The sequence below is a fragment of the Apium graveolens genome, chromosome 2, assembly GCF_009905375.1.
Source record: "Apium graveolens cultivar Ventura chromosome 2, ASM990537v1, whole genome shotgun sequence".
Taxonomy (NCBI): Eukaryota; Viridiplantae; Streptophyta; class Magnoliopsida; order Apiales; family Apiaceae; genus Apium; species Apium graveolens.
The window spans coordinates 100,274,730-100,295,390 of NC_133648.1; positions in this window are offsets into that span (position 1 = coordinate 100,274,730).

Below are 20,661 nucleotides of genomic sequence, written 5' to 3' on the forward strand. Positions count from 1 at the left end.
CTTTACTTAGAAGCTCCCACAATAATTAATCCATCAACAACACCTGTTACTGATGCTACTTAAACTCCAGAATTATCAACTACACCTTCTCTGCATCTAGATGATGATGATCAGAATATAGGTGAGCATCAGAATATGGTTGTTGATCAGAACTTGGAACCAGATCAGCACTTAGAGGATGATGCTGAAGCCTCAATTACTTCTCATACTGTTGTTTTATCAGAAGAAGCTGATTCTGTAAGTTCTGATGCTGCAAATGCTGATGATACTGGTGATGTTGCTCCAAATGCAGATGTTGATGAAGCAGGTCCTTCAGGACATGCACCTCAATAAACTGTTCCTAAAAGTGAATTAGTTAAGAAGTTTGTTACAAGAGAAGCACCAGTGCCTTGGAGTGAAACTCCTGTAGGACAGGAGTGAAACTCCAGTGCCTTGTCACTGCATTGAGTACTAAACATCTACAAGGTCTCCATTCAACTACTCATGCAGATTTACATAAAATTCAGGAAGAATTAATCAAGCAGGAACAAGTTCAGAAACTTGATAAGAAAAAATTCTTCCAACCTACCTTTGACAGAGTTGCTTATATTGAGTAGACTCAAGAGAAACAACAATCTCAGATTGATGAAATTTTGAAAAATCAAGCTTCTCAACAATCTCAACTTAATGAAATCCAAGCCTCAATGGAATTGCTTATCTCTCTTCTCTTACCTGCTGATGCCAAAAAGGGGTAGAAAGTAATTAAGTCCAAATGCAAAACTGATAAGACACTGAAGGGGAAGGATGATGAAAAAGATGACCAAGGAAACTCTGGAATGGGTGGAGGTCATAGTCAAGGTAGAGGTTTCTCATCAAGAAAAGCTGAAATCACAAGTCACAGGACAAGTTCTGATGCTGGAAAAAGAATTACTTCTACTACTGGTAAAAGGATAAGTTCTGATGAACTTTTAGATCTTGATGAAGAAATGTCAAGACAGTTATTTCTTCAGGAAAATCCAGGAATGGACTTGGAGAGTCTAATGGAAGAAGAAGCCAGACTTAAATCAGAAAAAGTCAAATCTAAACCTGAAGCTTTTGATAAAAAGAAACTTCCAAAACTCAAAGGCATTGTGATAAAAGAAAGGACAAATCCTGAAGCAACCATGGCTAAATCACAACTGCAGATAGATCCAAGGTCCAAGGGCAAAGAGAAAGTTGGTGAACCTATCAAGGTTTATGTGCCTCCTGTGAATGAAGAAATTACTAATGAAGATGATGATCTTGTTCTGACTTCAAGAAAAGTTTCTAAGACAACCTCTGACATGGCTCAAGTTGTTCAGAGTCAAGAGATAGTCAGTTCTGATATTTCGAAGAAGCAAGTAACCTCTGACATAGCTCAAGTTAACTTGATATCAGAAGATAAATCAAAGGAAACCTCTGACATTGCTCTTGTTAAACCTTCAAAGAAACTCCTACTAGGATTCACTAAAGCCAAACAGACTCAACCTTTGAAAACTGCTGCAAGTAGTTTTGAAGCAAGAGTGGTTACTGGAAAGGAAGCAAGAGATAAAACTGGATTGGGAAGTGCTGATGAAAGAAGAATACAGAACACTACCAATGATCCAACTTCCTTAAGTGAACTAGGTATTGGAGCAACTCCTGAGAGATTGAATCAACTGGAATCTGTACAAATGGTTTACCATACCTACTTGAAAGAACACATCTTGTTGTACTTCATGACAGATGGTAGGGTTTATCATATAAGGGAAAATGCCATTCTACTGAAGTATTTTGAAGAACTGGAGCATGTATTATTCTTACTTCAAGTGAATGACAGAATAATAGAAAGTGCTGCAAACTATTTGAAAAATCAGATTCAGAGACAGAAAAAGCTTTATTCTGTTAAGTCTGACAGCACATATCTTCCAAAGTACAGAGATCACAAGGGTGATATAGTTGAGATGAAGCCCAACACTGCCAAGATTGTAACTACCTTTCTCGGTTACAGGGCTGTGGAATTCAATCTTGAGTCTGATAAGGCATATTTGATCAGACTGGATCAGGATATAAGAAAAGCTAGAATTAATGATCTCAGGGCTATAATCTTTCAAATTGGTGAAGATACTACAGAACTTAAAGATGCTAAAAGGAGGATGATTGATGAACTCAGATATGCTGGGAGATATTTGTTGAAGAACTATCTGAGAACAACTTCTGACATCAGAGAGATCAGAAAATGAAGCCAAGTCAAGATCTACAACTGCTTAAATTCTGATATGAATACAGACTGAAGTTGTTATCAGAAGTTAAAGATTGGTAAAGCTTTAAGGACTGTAAGTTGTAGTTATCTAGTCAAATTCTCATGCATTTGTACTTAATGTTTTTGACATCATCAAATATCTATTAAACTTGTATATTATGCTAATTTATAAGTTGGGGGAGATTATTAGATATATTTGATAATGTCATGGCTAATGTGATTTATGTTTAGTTTTCAGATCTTACTTAAACAGGATAAATCAGTACTTACTGGAAGTCAGGACTTAAGGATATCAGTACTTATATTATCAGGAGATAATCATCAGAAGATGGATATCAGAACTTAAGTGCTGAAGGACGTTCAGATAAGGAAATCAGCTGGTTAAAGGATAGAAGATCGAGACAAATATAAGAAGAGATATGCATGAAGAAGGAATTCAATGAAGAATAGAATACTTGGAAGAAAAGATATTTGATTGATATATTTTAGAAAGCATAATTATATTCCATATCAATTAGCGATTATCTTGTAACTGTGTAATATATAAACACAGATATAGGGTTTACACTATAAGTGTTATCATAATCGAGAAGATTATTTATTTGTAACCCTAGCAGCTCTCGTGATATTTGTTCATCACTGAGAGAGAACAGTTCCATACTGTAACAAAGTTTATTATTTCAATAAATTTGTTTTCTGTTACTTGAGTTATTAAAGTTCGATTTGATTGTACTATACACTGTATTCATCCCCTCTACAGTGTGTGTGTGACCTAACAAAGGCTATTAGGTCAGCATCTATGTTAGATATATTTGATAATGTCATGGCTAATATGATTTATGTTTAGATTTCAGATCTTACTTAACAGGACAAGTCAGTATTTAACCATTAATCAGTACTTATACTGGAAGTCAGGACTTAAGGATATCAGTACTTATATTATCAGGAGATAATCATCAGAAGTTAGATATCAGAACTTAAGTGCTGAAGGACGTTCAGATAAGGACAGTAGCTGATTAAAGGAAAGAAGATCGAGATAAACATAAGAAGAGATATGCATGAAGAAGGAGTTCCGTGAAGAATGGAATACTTGGAAGAAAAGATATCTGATTGATATATTTTAGGAAGCAGAATTATATTCCATATCAATTAGCGATTATCTTGTAACTGTGTAGTATATAAACACAGACATAGGGTTTACACTATAAGTGTTATCATATTCGAGAAGATTATTTATTGTAACCCTAGCAGCTCTCGTGATATTTGTTCATCACTGAGAGGTAACAGTTCCATACTGTAACAGAGTTTATTGTTTCAATAAAGTTTGTTTTCTGTTACTTAATATATTAAAGTTCGATTTGATTGTATTATACAATGTATTCACCCCCCCCCCCTCTACAGTGTGTGTGACCTTACAAGTGGTATCAGAGCTAATCTGTTAACACACATACAGTTAAAGATCCAAACACAATCATGTCTGACACAGAAACTCCAGCTAAGCCTACCAAAACTGAAGAACCTCCAAAGACACAAATTCAAAGTCGGTATGAGACTATCAGAGTTCCCATACTGAGACCATCTGAATATCCCATATGGAAGGTAAGGATGACCATGTTCCTGGAAGCAACAGATCCAGAATACCTTGATAGAATCAAGGAAGGGCCTCACAAACCATCCAAGCTCGCTGTTGCAGTTGCAGGTGAAGCAGCAAAGACCGTACCAAAGGAGAAGAGTGATTATACTGCTGAAGATATAGCATCAATTGCTAAGGATGCTAAGGTACGACACTTACTGCATAGTGCCATTGATAATGTAATGACAAACAGGGTAATCAACTGCAAGACTGCTAAGGAGATATGGGATGCTCTGGAAACAAGGTGTCAGGGAACTGACACAATTAAGAAGAACAGGAAGACAATACTCACTCAAGAGTATGAACATTTTGACTCAAAGACTAATGAGTCATTGAATGATTTATATGATAGATTTGTCAAACTTTTGAATGATTTGTCATTGGTTGATAAAGAGTATGATCTTGAAGATTCAAACCTTAAATTCCTGTTAGCTCTTCCTGAATGCTGGGATTTGAAGGCAACGACAATAAGAGACAACTACAATCTTGATGAAACAACTCTTGATGAAATCTATGGAATGCTCAAGACTCATGAACTTGAGATGGAACAAAGAAGAAAGAGGAAAGGAGGAAAGTCAAGGATAGTTGCTCTTAAGGCTAAAGAAGAATCCCCCAAAGCAGCTTCCTCAAGGAAAGACAAGGGTAAAGCTCTTTTCATAAAGTCTGAAACTGAGTCATCAAGTTCTGAAAGTGATGATGACTTAGATTCTGAAAGCTTGCCTGAGACTGATGCTGATGAGGAGATGATGAAGCTGTGTGCTCTTATGGTGAAAGGAATCACAAAGATTGCATACAGGAAGTTCAGGAAGGGAAAGAAGTTTTCCAGGAAAGGCATAAGTTCTGATAAGAAGAATTTTTGAAAAATCTGAAGGCAGAGGAGGAAAGTCTGACAGAGGAGATTATACCAATATTAAATGCTATAACTGTGGTGAGAAAGGCCACATATCTCCTGATTGCAAGAAGGCAAAGGGTGACAAAGGCAAGGCTCTTGCCACAAAGCAGAAAAGCTGGACAGACACCTCAGACTCTGAAAGTGAGGAGAACTATGCATTGATGGCAAATGCTGATAAAGAAAGTGCTGAGAGCAGTTCTGAAGCTGCTGAAATAAAGGTACCTCAGACTACTTATGCTTTTCATACTGATGATGTTAATGAGTTGAGAAGATATCTTAAAACCATGTTTGTTAGTTATAGAGATCAAACTTTAACATGTGAAAGATTAACTTCTGGAAATCTTGCTTTTAAGAAAAGAAATGATTTCTTAGAAAAAGAGTTAGTCATGTTCCATCAAACTCAGAAGGATAGAGATGATGCTTTTTATGTTAGGGATGAAGTGCTAAAAATGAATGAATCTCTAAAAACTGAGTTAGAAAAGGAAAGAGAGATTATCAGGACTTGGACTAACTCTGGTAAAACAACTCAAAATTTGCTAAGTAGTGGAAACTGGAAAGAGGGCTTAGGTTATGGAGAAGATAAGAATGATAAAGGAACTGAAGAAATTAAGCCTGTTGTTAAGCAAAAGCCAAAGTTAAAACCTGTTAAGTTTGTAACTATAAAGTCTGAAAATGAGAAATCAGAAGTTAAAGAGGAATTAACTTCTGACAAACTAAAACAGGAAAAGACAGCTGAAGTGAACATAGGCTTAATGACAAAGAAGCAGCTTAAGCATAAGCTGAAAGATGTTAAGAATGCAAACAAGGTAAAATCACCTAGGAAAAATAGGAATGGAAAGGAAGGTGTGAATAAAAGCAATGATTATAAACCTGTTCCTGATGATCCTAGGAAAACATGTCATAACTGTGGAAGTTCTAACCATCTGGCTTCTTTTTGCAGGAAGAATAAGAATATTAACTCCTTACCTTCAAAATCAGGAGTTAAGAGTCAGTCTGTTAGATACAAACCACAAAATCCTTGTTTTCATTGTGGTAGTTTATGGCATTCCATTTATACTTGTAAGGAATATCATAGTTTATACTATGATTATTATCAAATAAAACCTTCTTTGAAGAAAGTTTCCATTGTTCCTTCTAGTGTAAATTCTGATTCAAAGTCTGATAGTGTAAGTTCTGATAAGAAAAATGTTAACATAAACTCTGATGCTAAATCCGCTGTAAATGTTAACAAACTTAATAAGGTCAAAGGATCCAAGCAAGTCAGGGTCCTTAAAACTAATAATTAGTGGTCTTTGTGATTGCAGGGCAACAGGAAAAATATTCTAGTTCTGGACAGTGGATGTTCAGGACATATGACTGGAAATAAGGCCCTGCTATCAGACTTTGTGGAGAAAGCTGGCCCAAGTGTTTCTTATGGAGATGGCAACATTGGAAAAACATTGGGATATGGCAATATCAATCTTGGAAATGTCATAATTAAAGAAGTAGCTCTGGTCTCAGGACTTAAACACAATCTGCTGAGTATAAGTCAAATATGTGACAGAGTTTATCATGTTGATTTCTTTGAAGAACAGTGTGAAATTGTGAGTAAATCTAAAGGTAAAGTTATTCTGAAAGGATACAGGCGTGGTAACATTTATGAAGCTAAGATTTCAACAAGTACTGATGGTTCTGCAATTTGTCTGATGAGTAGAGCATCAATTGAAGAAAGCTGGAATTGGCACAAGAAACTCTCTCATTTAATTTCAACAATATAAATGAACTGGTCAAGAAAAATCTTGTGAGAGGACTGCCAAAGTCAGTATTTGCTCCTGATGGCCTTTGTGATTCCTGTCAGAAAGCCAAACAAAGAAAATCTTCTTTTAAGAGCAAGACTGAATAATCAATTCTTGATCCTTATCATCTACTACATGTTGATCTATTTGGTCCAGTGAATGTCATGTCTATTGCAAAGAAGAAATATGCGTTGGTCATAGTGGATACATGGGTGTCGTTCTTGCACACAAAATGTAACACCCCCAAATCCGGGGTCGGGGATCCGGGTTGTCACGAGTTCCATTTCCCTTAATAATACCCAATCTTAATAATTAAACAACTACTCTGTACTGTGACCCCACAATAAACACACACACCACACGTTATAGTCTCAGAGATGAACATCCAAAAAAATAATCACAAGTCATTTTATTCCACAATTATCTGCCAATACACCTTAAAAGGTTTTCTGAATAAATTTACATTTCCTTTGCCATTATTACAATTCATAAATATACATAAATCTGGTACATCAAAAGTTGAAAGCCTAGCCTATTGGTATTTCCTACCTCAGCTACGGCGGCATCAACGCTCCCCGAAGACTGCAGAACGTTTTCTAACCGCTTGCGAATCGGGAGCTTGGTCCTGTTCATCTTATCTATCTGATGTTGTGTGATGAAAGAAGAAAGCAAGGGTGAGCAGCAAGCCCACCAAAATAATATGTATAATGATTAACAGTATATGAGCCTACTCATAATACTCATGAAAGTCTTGGTCAAAAGAAATGAACCAAGTTGATATCTTAATGCGATGAAGTCGCAAAATATTCAGTATATATATATACATATATACTTTTCAAAATATTGGAAGTCCTCTTCCATGCATAATATACACAAAGTCCCAGTGTATAACTGTATAAAAAAATATCGTTGCAAGGTGATCTCATATATCTAACCTTGTCTCAACGTTTTTCTGAAATCTTTGTCATTCATAAGACAATCATTAACTAGATATAAGTTTAAAAGATGAAGTTACAAGATACCCCAAAATACTTATATCTTTCCCAAATACTACTTGAACTACCCCCGCTCAAGTTATAATCAGTTTCAAAGGTTCATCACATAGATGAGACTACAAGACAAGATTTGAATAGATTCAATCTTTGAATATCATTATAAATAATGAAGTTACGAGATACTTCATTAAGTCCCGATATATAAATATATTCATATATATCTCCCATACATTTCCTGAAAACCTCTGTCATGTAAAGTATGAACAGAGTTGCAATATCCAATGAATTTGGAAGGAAAAGAATTTTGGCATAAACCAGATATCTTGCTGATCAGGCAAAGATACCAATAAGTAACCTTTTCTACTAGTAGATGGATGAATCCCCCACCGGTCATCACCCTGGCCACATAAGGACCTTGTGCTGGACCGCCACCCGGCCTCTTACGCGTTGATGGACTGCCACCCAGCCACTTACACATTGATAGGCCGTACCCCGGCCTGTCGCTTATGCCGACTCAATTAGATGGACTTACTTCCCGAACATTGGGCAAGTAATCAATTCATTTATCAAAACAGCAACCTTGTTGCGAATATAAAATACACCACAGAGCCGGATCCCTTAGATTTTTGAGCGAGTATTCAAGTCCCCTTAAAATGGAAGATCTTGAATTTGGAAACAAGTTTTGGGATCCTCTCTACCTTTTAAATTCATTTTGAAGACTCAAAAACATTTTTAAGAATGTTTGGAGTAATGCTGATTTAATAAAATAAATCAGTCCCAATATGAAAGAAATATCTGAATATTATTATTTAAATAATATTCCCATAAAGAATAATTGAGGTAGAAGTTGGAAAACTTATACTTGAATGAATAGCAATTAATCAAAGATATACTTATACGAAAGTAATATCTTTATTTGAATAATCAAAAATAAGTTTGATTATCGACACCTTATTCTTTAATACAACAAAGAATATTATAAGTAATAAGCGGAGTCATAATACCTCGAATGAATATTATAAATAATATTCATTAAATAAAATAAAGGAGTCATACATCCTCAAATGAATATCCAATTAATAATCATTAAATAATATAAACTGAGTCATAAGCCCTCGAATGAATATTCAAATCATATTGAAATAATAAAATAAACTGAGTCATAACCCTTGAATGAATATTCAAATCATATTAAAATAATAAAATAAACTGAGTCATAACCCTCGAATGAATATTCAAATCATATTCAAATAATAAAATAAACTAAGTCATAACCCTCGAATGAATATTCAAAATAGTATTCAATTAATAAAATAAAAGTTATCGAATAAACCTTATTCGATTAATAGTTTGGAAAACTATAACCATATATATATAAAAATATATATATATTATACTCGGGAACATCGACTCCCGGTTTAGAAATATGTTCACCTTTGGGTCCCCTATACTAAGGGTATACGCAACTACTGCTTATCTCTAGCATAGGTATTATGCAACTATAAGCATCGAAATCAACAGATAGATAACCAGATTACGAAACAGACATGCATATATACCATATCAGCATGCTCCAATATATCACAAAATTTGCTAATAACAATCATGCACTTATCACAAGATAATGCATATACATATATTTACATCACAACAACAGTTATAACGGGTAGAAAACTTGCCTGAGCGACTTGGGGTGATAAAAGGCTCGGGACGAGTCTGGTAACCTATAAACAACAAGTAAGTTGGAATTAAACCAAAGTCACTTGTAAATCTATACTCTAACCAACTCAGACTCTAACGCTCGTTTTGCGCTTACTGATTTGCTTAAGTCACCCGGGTACCCTCGGCTCCACCATTTTTAATAATTTAACCTTTACGAGTTTTATGGCGATTCCTTCGCGAGTGTCTTACCAACAGCCTAACACACTTACCATAAATGTTTCATACATTAATTAACCCTTTTCGGTCTTTAACCTATGTTTCAAAGTAAGGCGAGGGGAAAAGTTTCGTTCGCGAAACGCCGTTACTTGAAACGGTCGTTTCTCCTAAACCGTGCATCGGAATCGAACGAACTACATATCAAAACGAAGCTCATCACATGAGCTATCTAAACATGGCAGTGGTCATAATCTAGCAGGGGGTTCTCGGCTCCTAATGTTATGCACAAAAACAGTCTACAGAAAATCGGATGTTACGACGGCTATATTTACGCGATTTCCCAAATTTAAACCAATTCAAACAACCACAATTTCAACTCCAATTCACAACCCAATCAAACCTCCATCTAAACTACATTACAACAGCCCCCAATCAACTCAATATTACCAATTTATTCATCTAAACCAAGTCAAAAAAAAGTGACCAAGAACTTCAAATCTAACATGCATCACTCCTAACTCCAAAATCAACAAAACCACTTACTAAACAAAGCTCTATTATGAGTACACACTCATTACACTAACCCATCATCTAACATTATGAAATCCAAACCAACAAAACTTAATACTAAGGGTTTGAGAAGTTATACCTTCCTTGGAGAGTGGAGAATCAAGAGAATGGCTTGGAATCACCCTTAAAGTCCTTATCCAAGCTTAATCTAAACAAAACTTCAAGAACACAAATTTTATTTCTTGAAAAACACTATTCACCATCTTCTTCCATGATTTATAGAAAAAGATTGGCTTGGAATTAGAAGCTTAAATTTATAGGAAGTATGTAACTATCCATGGGGAAGTTTAGATAATTACCTTGCTAAATAGTAAGTGGTGGAGCTTGGATCTTCATTTTTTAAGGAATGGGCCGAGAGCATGAAGAAGAAGAAGAGAGATTTTTGTGTTTTGCCTTGTTTTGCTTTTGGTTGGTTGATTTTTGTTGTTTGATTTAGTCAATTACCTTGTTGCCCTTGAATTTGTGTGGTTCTCATTCAACCACACCTCCTTCCTTCCCATGTCATGCCTACATCACTTTGTGATGTCATCACCCCTCCTTTGTCCTCTTTATATTGGTTGGATGACATCATCCCCACTAATCCCTTTGATTAGCTTTTAATTGTTTGCCTAATGACCGCTGATCTGTTATACGGTTCGCTTAACTTTCGTTTTCGTTTATCGTTTGAGGGATCATACCCGGGATCTTATTACTTAGGTTCCCTTAACCTTTCTCAATATATTGTATTCCTTCTATGATCCTCTCTTATAATCCTTTAATTTAAATCCTTTTTATCCTGTTACCTTTTTCTCAATTCTTTCCGTATCTAGTGGATTTCCGGGAAAAATCAAAGTGTTCGGATTTGGATTCTGACGATCTTTACATACACTTATATCCCATATAAAGTACTAATAAAATCTCAGAATATCCATATCAGAACCCCTACATAGTGTGGCATGAAAAGTTTTCTCATTCAGCAAAAACACTATTCATAAGGGTTTCAAAAATTTCCAAAAATTGGGGTTATTACAGTCTCCCCTCCTTAAAAGGATTCCGTCCCGGAATCAAATAGAAAACAAATAGGGATACTTTCTTAGCATTACACTTTCTAACTCTCGAGTAAATTTTCCCATATTGTGGTCCTGCCACTAAACTCTGCCTAGTTTGATAATCCTTCCCCTAAGCACTTGTTCCTTTTCACTCTATAACCCTTCCTGGTTGCTCCATATAGGTTACGTCGTGTTGCATGTCTATGCGCTCATATGCCCCTATTTGTCTGGCATCCGAATTACACTTCCTTAACATTGATACGTGGAACTCGTTATGAACTTGCTACAGGTTCGGGGGTAGGGCTAGCTCATATGCTAACTTCCCAAACGTCTTAATATATCCGAGGGTCCAACAAATTGTAGACTTAGCTTTCCTTTCTTTCCGAACCTCATCAATCCTTTCCAAGGGATACCTATAACATTACTAGGTCCCCTATTTCGTACTCTTTATCCTTTCGTGTCAAATCAACATACTTATCATGTCCATCTTGGGCTACTACCAGCCGTCCGCTGATTAGATCTATCATATCCTTGGTCCTTTAGACCACTGCTAGTCCGAGCATCTTGCGCTCTACAACTTCATCCTAACATAAGGGAGATCGATATTGTCTTCCCTCAAGGATCTCATAAGGCGATATCTCAATACTGACATATGATCTATTGTCGTAAGAAAACTCAATCCGTGTGAAGTGATCATTCCAATTTCTTTCAAGTCTATTGCACAGACTCTCATTATAGCTTTTAGCATTAGAGCTTTTGCTTCTCAATACCCATTCTTTACCAGTTCGTAATCGCTACTACCTTCCGTTCCTAATATTATACTGGTTATACTTTTGCTCGTTAGCGTTCTATAACCTTTTAATAACCACGTCAACCTTAGTATTACGAATGTGTTCCCATTCTGAATACCACCATAACTTTACTACTCCTTTTTCAGCTGCTTCTATCTTTGGAAGCTTGATCAATCATATAGAAGTAAAGGAATTTGTTGAGAGATCACTATGATCATGAACACTTGTTACATTGCATAGTTAGTACAGAAGGTGGCCAGCCTTTAGTACTTGACAAGCAATTAAACAATAGTTGGTATCCTACTCGGCTTCTATCACACAGATAGATAGTCATTCGGCAATACCTCCCCTTCTGGAAGGGTTGTTCTTCTCAGCTTACATGAAATGAAAAGAAGAGAAAAGAACGAACTGAAGAGAATTGTATATTCATAAAAAATTTTATTGCCATAACATATCTGGCTTGGAATCTACCTCTGAACTATAGAGGTTTGTCATAGGAGAACAAAACATATACGTATTTATATCAGCATCAAGTATTATAGCCTCGTATTTCCCATGCCTAAATATTTTTGCTATCCCGTCCATCATTCTATGGACCCACACTCTTCCTCGAGCTTATACATAATCACCTTTGAAACTCCCTCGACATCGAAAATCGAATCTGGGATCTCATTCTATACATCATCGTTACTAGAATTCTATGCTTGCACCGCAACCTTCCTCGTATAATAATACGACTCTCTATTGATAAAAAAGAATAATTATTCACTAGGTAGATACTCTACTTAATTAGTCTATCAATGATAACTTATACACTACCACGACCCGATTAGTGGTACTCAATCTCAGCACCCATTCCAATACAACTCTCACGGTTGTAATCAACTCAATACTCGCATAATCATTGCTGCCTTACCATGGTCCACCACTGACCTACTGTAGTCATTCATTTTCCATGAAGTCTTAATAGCTAACCATACGGAGTCCATACATGTCGTATCAAATCCTTCTAAGGAGGTAACATAATCACCATTCATGATTCATGGAGTACATTCCTGATTCTGACATACATACATGACATGAAGCAGATAAAATTTGCAGAAGAGTTTCGCTCAAAGCAACGATAGCAGGTTAATACCATTCTTAATCATATGCCTTCAATAGAAGACTTAACTCAAAGGTTTGTTTAGTCCTTTTTGAAATATAGTCCTGGCTTATCTCAAGATAGTATCTTCTGAGATAGATAGCCCGCTCATGGCGATTACAAGAATTAAACCTTTATTAACTACTATTACGGTTGGGTATTGCACAGTCATCAGAAGGAATGACAATCTTCCAACCCAAAATACAACCATCACAGCTTTAACCATCATCACTGTATTCCTTTGGCACAAGCGCCTACAATTATCCTTTTACCTTTAAAGTGTCGGCCACCTCTTTGGCCTTTCCCGATAGTCATAGTTCCTTATAATCAATGTCTTTTAACCACCTTCAACTAAATTTTCTATCTCATTTCCATCACAGCTTATGTGAAGATGTTTTCATTAAAATCTGATGAGAAAAAAAAATCACCATTTTTCCATAAGTTATTGCCTCAGTCTTTAGAGGTTAATCACTGTCGCGACTGACTCTCGATCGTACTTAGAACATCTTTTGTCTTAGGTCCTAATTGCCCTGAACAATTTCGACCTTTACTGGTTCGATCCATACTTTCTCGTGGTTTAACACGTGCCCCACTTGGCACCATTATAATTACGTCATATTTCTTTTATCAACATTTTTATTCTTGAAAATTTTGAATATTACCTTTCTCCTTGTAAAACCTCTAAGGTTATCCTTCAATCGTTCCTTCTGTATTCCCTAGATACAGGGCATATCAAAATACCATTCACTATTACTAGAACCATTGGCTATATACTTCTGAAAAATTTCTCCACTGATCCTTAAAGGTTGTTGTTACCTTAACCCTTTCCAATTCATCCTGTCAAAACTCATACTGTCCCTATTAAGGGTGAAATGCCAACCTTTATGCATTCCCCTAGGATTCATTTTAAGTTACCGATGTTCTATCCTTAATTCCACCTTTAAAAGGTACCTGCATCCTTCCATGGATAAATCAAGTCATATATCCCTGATAAGGGTGTCTTATTCAATCATTCCCACCTCGATAGTATATGCCTAATTTCACAATAACATCTGTATACAACATGAGGTCAATTAATATGGCCTCCAAAAGATAACAACGGTTATCCACTTTTCTTGCCTAATTTGGTAACGATAACAAGGATGTTCTGGAAGATATTGGTCGTGTTCAACGTGAACTTCTTCTTAATAATTCCGTGTTTACTTTTGTTGTTTATCTCAACAGTCACCTCAATGTTGGGATATCTTTCATACCTGGCGTCTCCCTTTCTGGGTATCAAGTCACCGGTCTTACACTTCATATTCTTGAAGGTCACTTCCTTCATCCAATTTTCCTACCTTCTTACTTTCTTGTCTCCTTAGTCTATCCGCATCTTATTATTTATCCTTCGAACTATCTCAAGGTTTCCTTGAATCCTCCCAACTTACTAGGGATAAAATATATGTATCTCTTATGCCTTCACCCAGCAATTTTAACTCATGGTGAATCACCCTCATCCTGACGATTACATACTTTTCTATTTCTATTGCTACGAGTCTTTAGGGTTTCCTCATACCCAATTCCTTTATCATTCCTCAAACTCTATTGCCTTTATATTCCTTTCCACTTCAGTTTCTTTTTATTTCCCTTTCTCTTATCATTATTTCATGAACCAACACAACATAAGCATTGATTTCAAACATCCCGTCATTCTGGATTCGTGTCCTCAGAACGAATCTTGACAACTTTTACAACTTAGATTCATAATTTATCATACTCGTCTGCCTTTGTTCTAACTCTAAAGCTTTTACACTATCTCCTTATCTTTGGGAATTACTTTCCCGAAAACAATTGACTGGACTTAAATCAGTTTATTATAATCTCTTGCTCCGTGCCTTTCTTGGTCTTTCACCAGCGGGTGGTCTCTCTCTTAGGAGGGTAAGTGACAAAAACAGTCCTTTTGAGATTCGTCAATCATTTAGAATCTCAAATGATTCCTCTATTTCCTTTAGCCAGGCTCTTGCCTCGACTAGGTCAACCTGTTCCTTCGAACTCTGAGAGCTTAGAGACTTAAAGGTCCTGAAAGAATTTCCTATCGCATTGTTTCCTCAAGGTGGTGGTTGGGGATAATAGTCCAAGTTCTGTCTAGACAGGTCCATGAATTGCCGTATAGGAGTACCGTCTTGGGTCTCCTTTCCTTACTCGACTTTCTGTTTCCTTAGTATGAAATGTTTCATCCTACTCCCATAATTGGGGTCATCTTTTAATTTAAAATCCTCATTTTCCACTCCATTATGTCATGGGTTCCTTCTATCTTGATGGCGACCTCCCTGACTATCACGTTCAGGGTTTGCTCTAAATCTTATTCCTCAAACTATGGCTCTCATCTAAGTTCTCATCCTTACGCTCTTGAACTTTCGGAACCCAAATTCTATAGGAATACCTCATTATTCCCTTATCATCTTTCTCGGTATTAATCTCATATTTATTTATTGGCTCTCTGCCTTCATTCATCACTTTTTCTGGCACAATATGTTCTTTTCCAATAATTCGGTCTCTATTGCAATCTCAAACAGTTTTTCGGTACTGGCTCCGGTTACCTTCACTACTATTTCCAAAATCTCTTATAAACTCTCCCAATCATTATTCTTGATTAGCTCTAACTGCCTCCTCTGGCATATGTTGAGCTCTTTCTACGTGAAAATGTACTAGAGCACTTATGGCTTAGGTAATTCTCGCACTTCTCTCCATACAAGTAGTGCCTCCAATCTTTAGGGTAAAACTATTGCCACGAGCCTAAGCTCATGGGCGGGGATATCGAATTTCATATTACCTTAATTGTCTTGACATGTACGCGATTACCTTACCGTGCTGCATAAGCACGCACCCTAAGCCCTTGTGCGAAGCGTCACTACACTTCACAAAATCTCCTTTTCCATCCGGCAATGCCAGCATAGGGGCCATCACCAACCTCTGCTTCAGTTCTTGAAAGCTGTTCTCGCATTTCTCTGTCCATTCGAACTTCTCAGTCTTACGAGTAAGCCGCGTTAAAGGGGTTACTATCTTTACAAACTTGAACGAACCTCCGGTAGTGACCGGCCAATCCTACCTCTGGTAGTCGACCTAACCATGATCATCAATTCATCAGTGGTCCTTTATCCAATCTTGTCAGGATCCTCCATGGGATCCTCCTCAACAACTATCCCTTCTGGGACAACATCCTCAACCGCTACATCCTCAATATCAACATCATCCGGTCCTGCATTAGGACACTCTATCGGATCCACAATCCGATCTCCAATTAGTAATAAAACATCATCGCGCTGTTGCTCCTCAACCTCAGGGTTCGGAGTCCCGCTACCATATACGATAACGAACTACGCTCCTATCACGATATTTATAAGGGTTCCCATAAGGGTTTTAACTGTCAGTACTACGTTAGGTAGCCCGACTATGAACTTGGCAAGAGTTCTTATTATCTTTGTGAACTTATTATCTTAACGTCACATCATCTCTGAGGTTTATAACGCTTAGCTCTGATACCACTTCTGTAACACCCCCAAATCCGGGGTCGGGGATCCGGGTTGTCACGAGTTCCATTTCCCTTAATAATACCCAATCTTAATAATTAAACAACTACTCTGTACTGTGACCCCACAATAAACACACACACCACACGTTATAGTCTCAGAGATGAACATCCAAAAAAATAATCACAAGTCATTTTATTCCACAATTATCTGCTAATACACCTTAAAAGGTTTTCTGAATAAATTTACATTTCCTTTGCCATTATTACAATTCATAAATATACATAAATCTGGTACATCAAAAGTTGAAAGCCTAGCCTATTGGTATTTCCTACCTCAGCTATGGCGGCATCAACGCTCCCCGAAGACTGCAGAACGTTTTCTAACCGCTTGCGAATCGGGAGCTTGGTCCTGTTCATCTTATCTATCTGATGTTGTGTGATGAAAGAAGAAAGCAAGGGTGAGCAACAAGGCCACCAAAATAATATGTATAATGATTAACAGTATATGAGCCTACTCATAATACTCATGAAAGTCTTGGTCAAAAGAAATGAACCAAGTTGATATCTTAATGCAATGAAGTCGCAAAATATTCAGTATATATATATATATACATATATACTTTTCAAAATATTGGAAGTCCTCTTCCATGCATAATATACACAAAGTCCCAGTGTATAACTGTATAAAAAAATATCGTTGCAAGGTGATCTCATATATCTAACCTTGTCTCAACGTTTTTCTGAAATCTTTGTCATTCATAAGACAATCATTAACTAGATATAAGTTTAAAAGATGAAGTTACAAGATACCCCAAAATACTTATATCTTTCCCAAATACTACTTGAACTACCCCCGTTCAAGTTATAACCAGTTTCAAAGGTTCATCACATAGATGAGACTACAAGACAAGATTTGAATAGATTCAATCTTTGAATATCATTATAAATAATGAAGTTACGAGATACTTCATTAAGTCCCGATATATAAATATATTCATATATATCTCCCATACATTTCCTGAAAACCTCTGTCATGTAAAGTATGAACAGAGTTGCAATATCCAATGAATTTGGAAGGAAAAGAATTTTGGCATAAACCAGATATCTTGCTGATCAGGCAAAGATACCAATAAGTAACCTTTTCTACTAGTAGATGGATGAATCCCCCACCGGTCATCACCCTGGCCACATAAGGACCTTGTGCTGGACCGCCACCCGGCCTCTTACGCGTTGATGGACTGCCACCCAGCCACTTACACATTGATAGACCGTACCCCGGCCTGTCGCTTATGCTGACTCAATTAGATGGGCTTACTTCCCGAACATTGGGCAAGTAATCAATTCATTCATCAAAACAGCAACCTTGTTGCGAATATAAAATACACCACAGAGCCGGATCCCTTAGATTTTTGAGCGAGTATTCAAGTCCCCTTAAAATGGAAGATCTTGAATTTGGAAACAAGTTTTGGGATCCTCTCTACCTTTTAAATTCATTTTGAAGACTCAAAAACATTTTTAAGAATGTTTGGAGTAATGCTGATTTAATAAAATAAATCAGTCCCAATATGAAAGAAATATCTGAATATTATTATTTAAATAATATTCCCATAAAGAATAATTGAGGTAGAAGTTGGAAAACTTATACTTGAATGAATAGCAATTAATCAAAGATATACTTATACGAAAGTAATATCTTTATTTGAATAATCAAAAATAAGTTTGATTATCGACACCTTATTCTTTAATACAATAAAGAATATTATAAGTAATAAGCGGAGTCATAATACCTCGAATGAATATTATAAATAATATTCATTAAATAAAATAAAGGAGTCATACATCCTCAAATGAATATCCAATTAATAATCATTAAATAATATAAACTGAGTCATAAGCCCTCGAATGAATATTCAAATCATATTGAAATAATAAAATAAACTGAGTCATAACCCTCGAATGAATATTCAAATCATATTGAAATAATAAAATAAACTGAGTCATAACCCTCGAATGAATATTCAAATCATATTCAAATAATAAAATAAACTGAGTCATAACCCTTGAATGAATATTCAAAATAGTATTCAATTAATAAAATAAAAGTTATCGAATAAACCTTATTCAATTAATAGTTTGGAAAACTATAACCATATATATATAAAAATATATATATTATACTCGGGAACATCGACTCCCGGTTTAGAAATATGTTCACCTTTGGGTCCCCTATACTAAGGGTATACGCAACTACTGCTTATCTCTAGCATAGGTATTATGCAACTATAAGCATCGAAATCAACAGATAGATAACCAGATTACGAAACAGACATGCATATATATCATATCAGCATGCTCCAATATATCGCAAAATTTGCTAATAATAATCATGCACTTATCACAAGATAATGCATATACATATATTTACATCACAACAACAGTTATAACGGGTAGAAAACTTGCCTGAGCGACTTGGGGTGATAAAAGGCTCGGGACGAGTCTGGTAACCTATAAACAACAAGTAAGTTGAAATTAAACCAAAGTCACTTGTAAATCTATACTCTAACCAACTCAGACTCTAACGCTCGTTTTGCGCTTACTGATTTGCTTAAGTCACCCGGGTACCCTCGGCTCCACCATTTTTAATAATTTAACCTTTACGAGTTTTAAGGCGATTCCTTCGCGAGTGTCTTACCAACTGCCTAACACACTTACCATAAATGTTTCATACATTAATTAACCCTTTTCGGTCTTTAACCTATGTTTCAAAGTAAGGCGAGGGGAAAAGTTTCGTTCGCAAAATGCCGTTACTTGAAACGGTCGTTTCTCCTAAACCGTGCATCGGAATCGAACGAACTACATATCAAAACGAAGCTCGTCACATGAGCTATCTAAACATGGCATTGGTCATAATCTAGCAGGGGGTTCTCGGGTCCTAATGTTATGCACAAAAACAGTCTACAGAAAATCGGACGTTACGACGGCTATGTTTACGCGATTTCCCAAATTTAAACCAATTCAAACAACCACAATTTCAACTCCAATTCATAACCCAATCAAACCTCCATCTAAACTACATTACAACAGCCCCCAATCAACTCAATATTACCAATTTATTCATCTAAACCAAGTAAAAAAAAAGTGACCAAGAACTTCAAATCTAACATGCATCACTCCTAACTCCAAAATCAACAAAACCACTTACTAAACAAAGCTCTATTATGAGTACACACTCATTACACTAACCCATCATCTAACATTATGAAATCCAAACCAACAAAACTTAATACTAAGGGTTTGAGAAGTTATACCTTCCTTGGAGAGTGGAGAATCAAGAGAATGGCTTGGAATCACCCTTAAAGTCCTTATCCAAGCTTAATCTAAACAAAACTTCAAGAACACAAATTTTATTTCTTGAAAAACACTATTCACCATCTTCTTCCATGATTTATAGAAAAAGATTGGCTTGGAATTAGAAGCTTAAATTTATAGGAAGTATGTAACTATCCATGGGGAAGTTTAGATAATTACCTTGCTAAATAGTAAGTGGTGGAGCTTGGATCTTCATTTTTTAAGGAATGGGCCGAGAGCATGAAGAAGAAGAAGAGAGATTTTTGTGTTTTGCCTTGTTTTGCTTTTGGTTGGTTGATTTTTGTTGTTTGATTTAGTCAATTACCTTGTTGCCCTTGAATTTGTGTGGTTCTCATTCAACCACACCTCCTTCCTTCCCATGTCATGCCTACATCACTTCCCGTGCAAAAGTATTGTACTTCTATATTCTATAACAACTACCATTTTACACACCTGATGCATATATACATACAACATTGCCTACAAACTCAATGATGCCAATGTATCTCTCCATCTAGCTAGCATTTTTTGCTACATCAACATGAACAGGCACACTCAGAATTTAATGTTTGGCCTGGAGAGCTTCAGCAACACTAGTGCCATAATTGATCAGGTTTAAGGTTTCTATATATAAGTATACATTACATAATGCATAACTATGCATATTAAATTTGAGGCTAAACTTTTGGACTTAAACACATAAATTTTTAGAAAGAAAAAAAAAGAAAAAAAAAGAAGTGGGTTCAGACAAGGGTTACTAGACAAGTCTTTGAGGAGATGGGTCAACCTGAAATAGATTAATGCTCCTGGGAGTGAAGCTGTAACCACTAGAGAGGCATAAGAAAAATGATGAATCG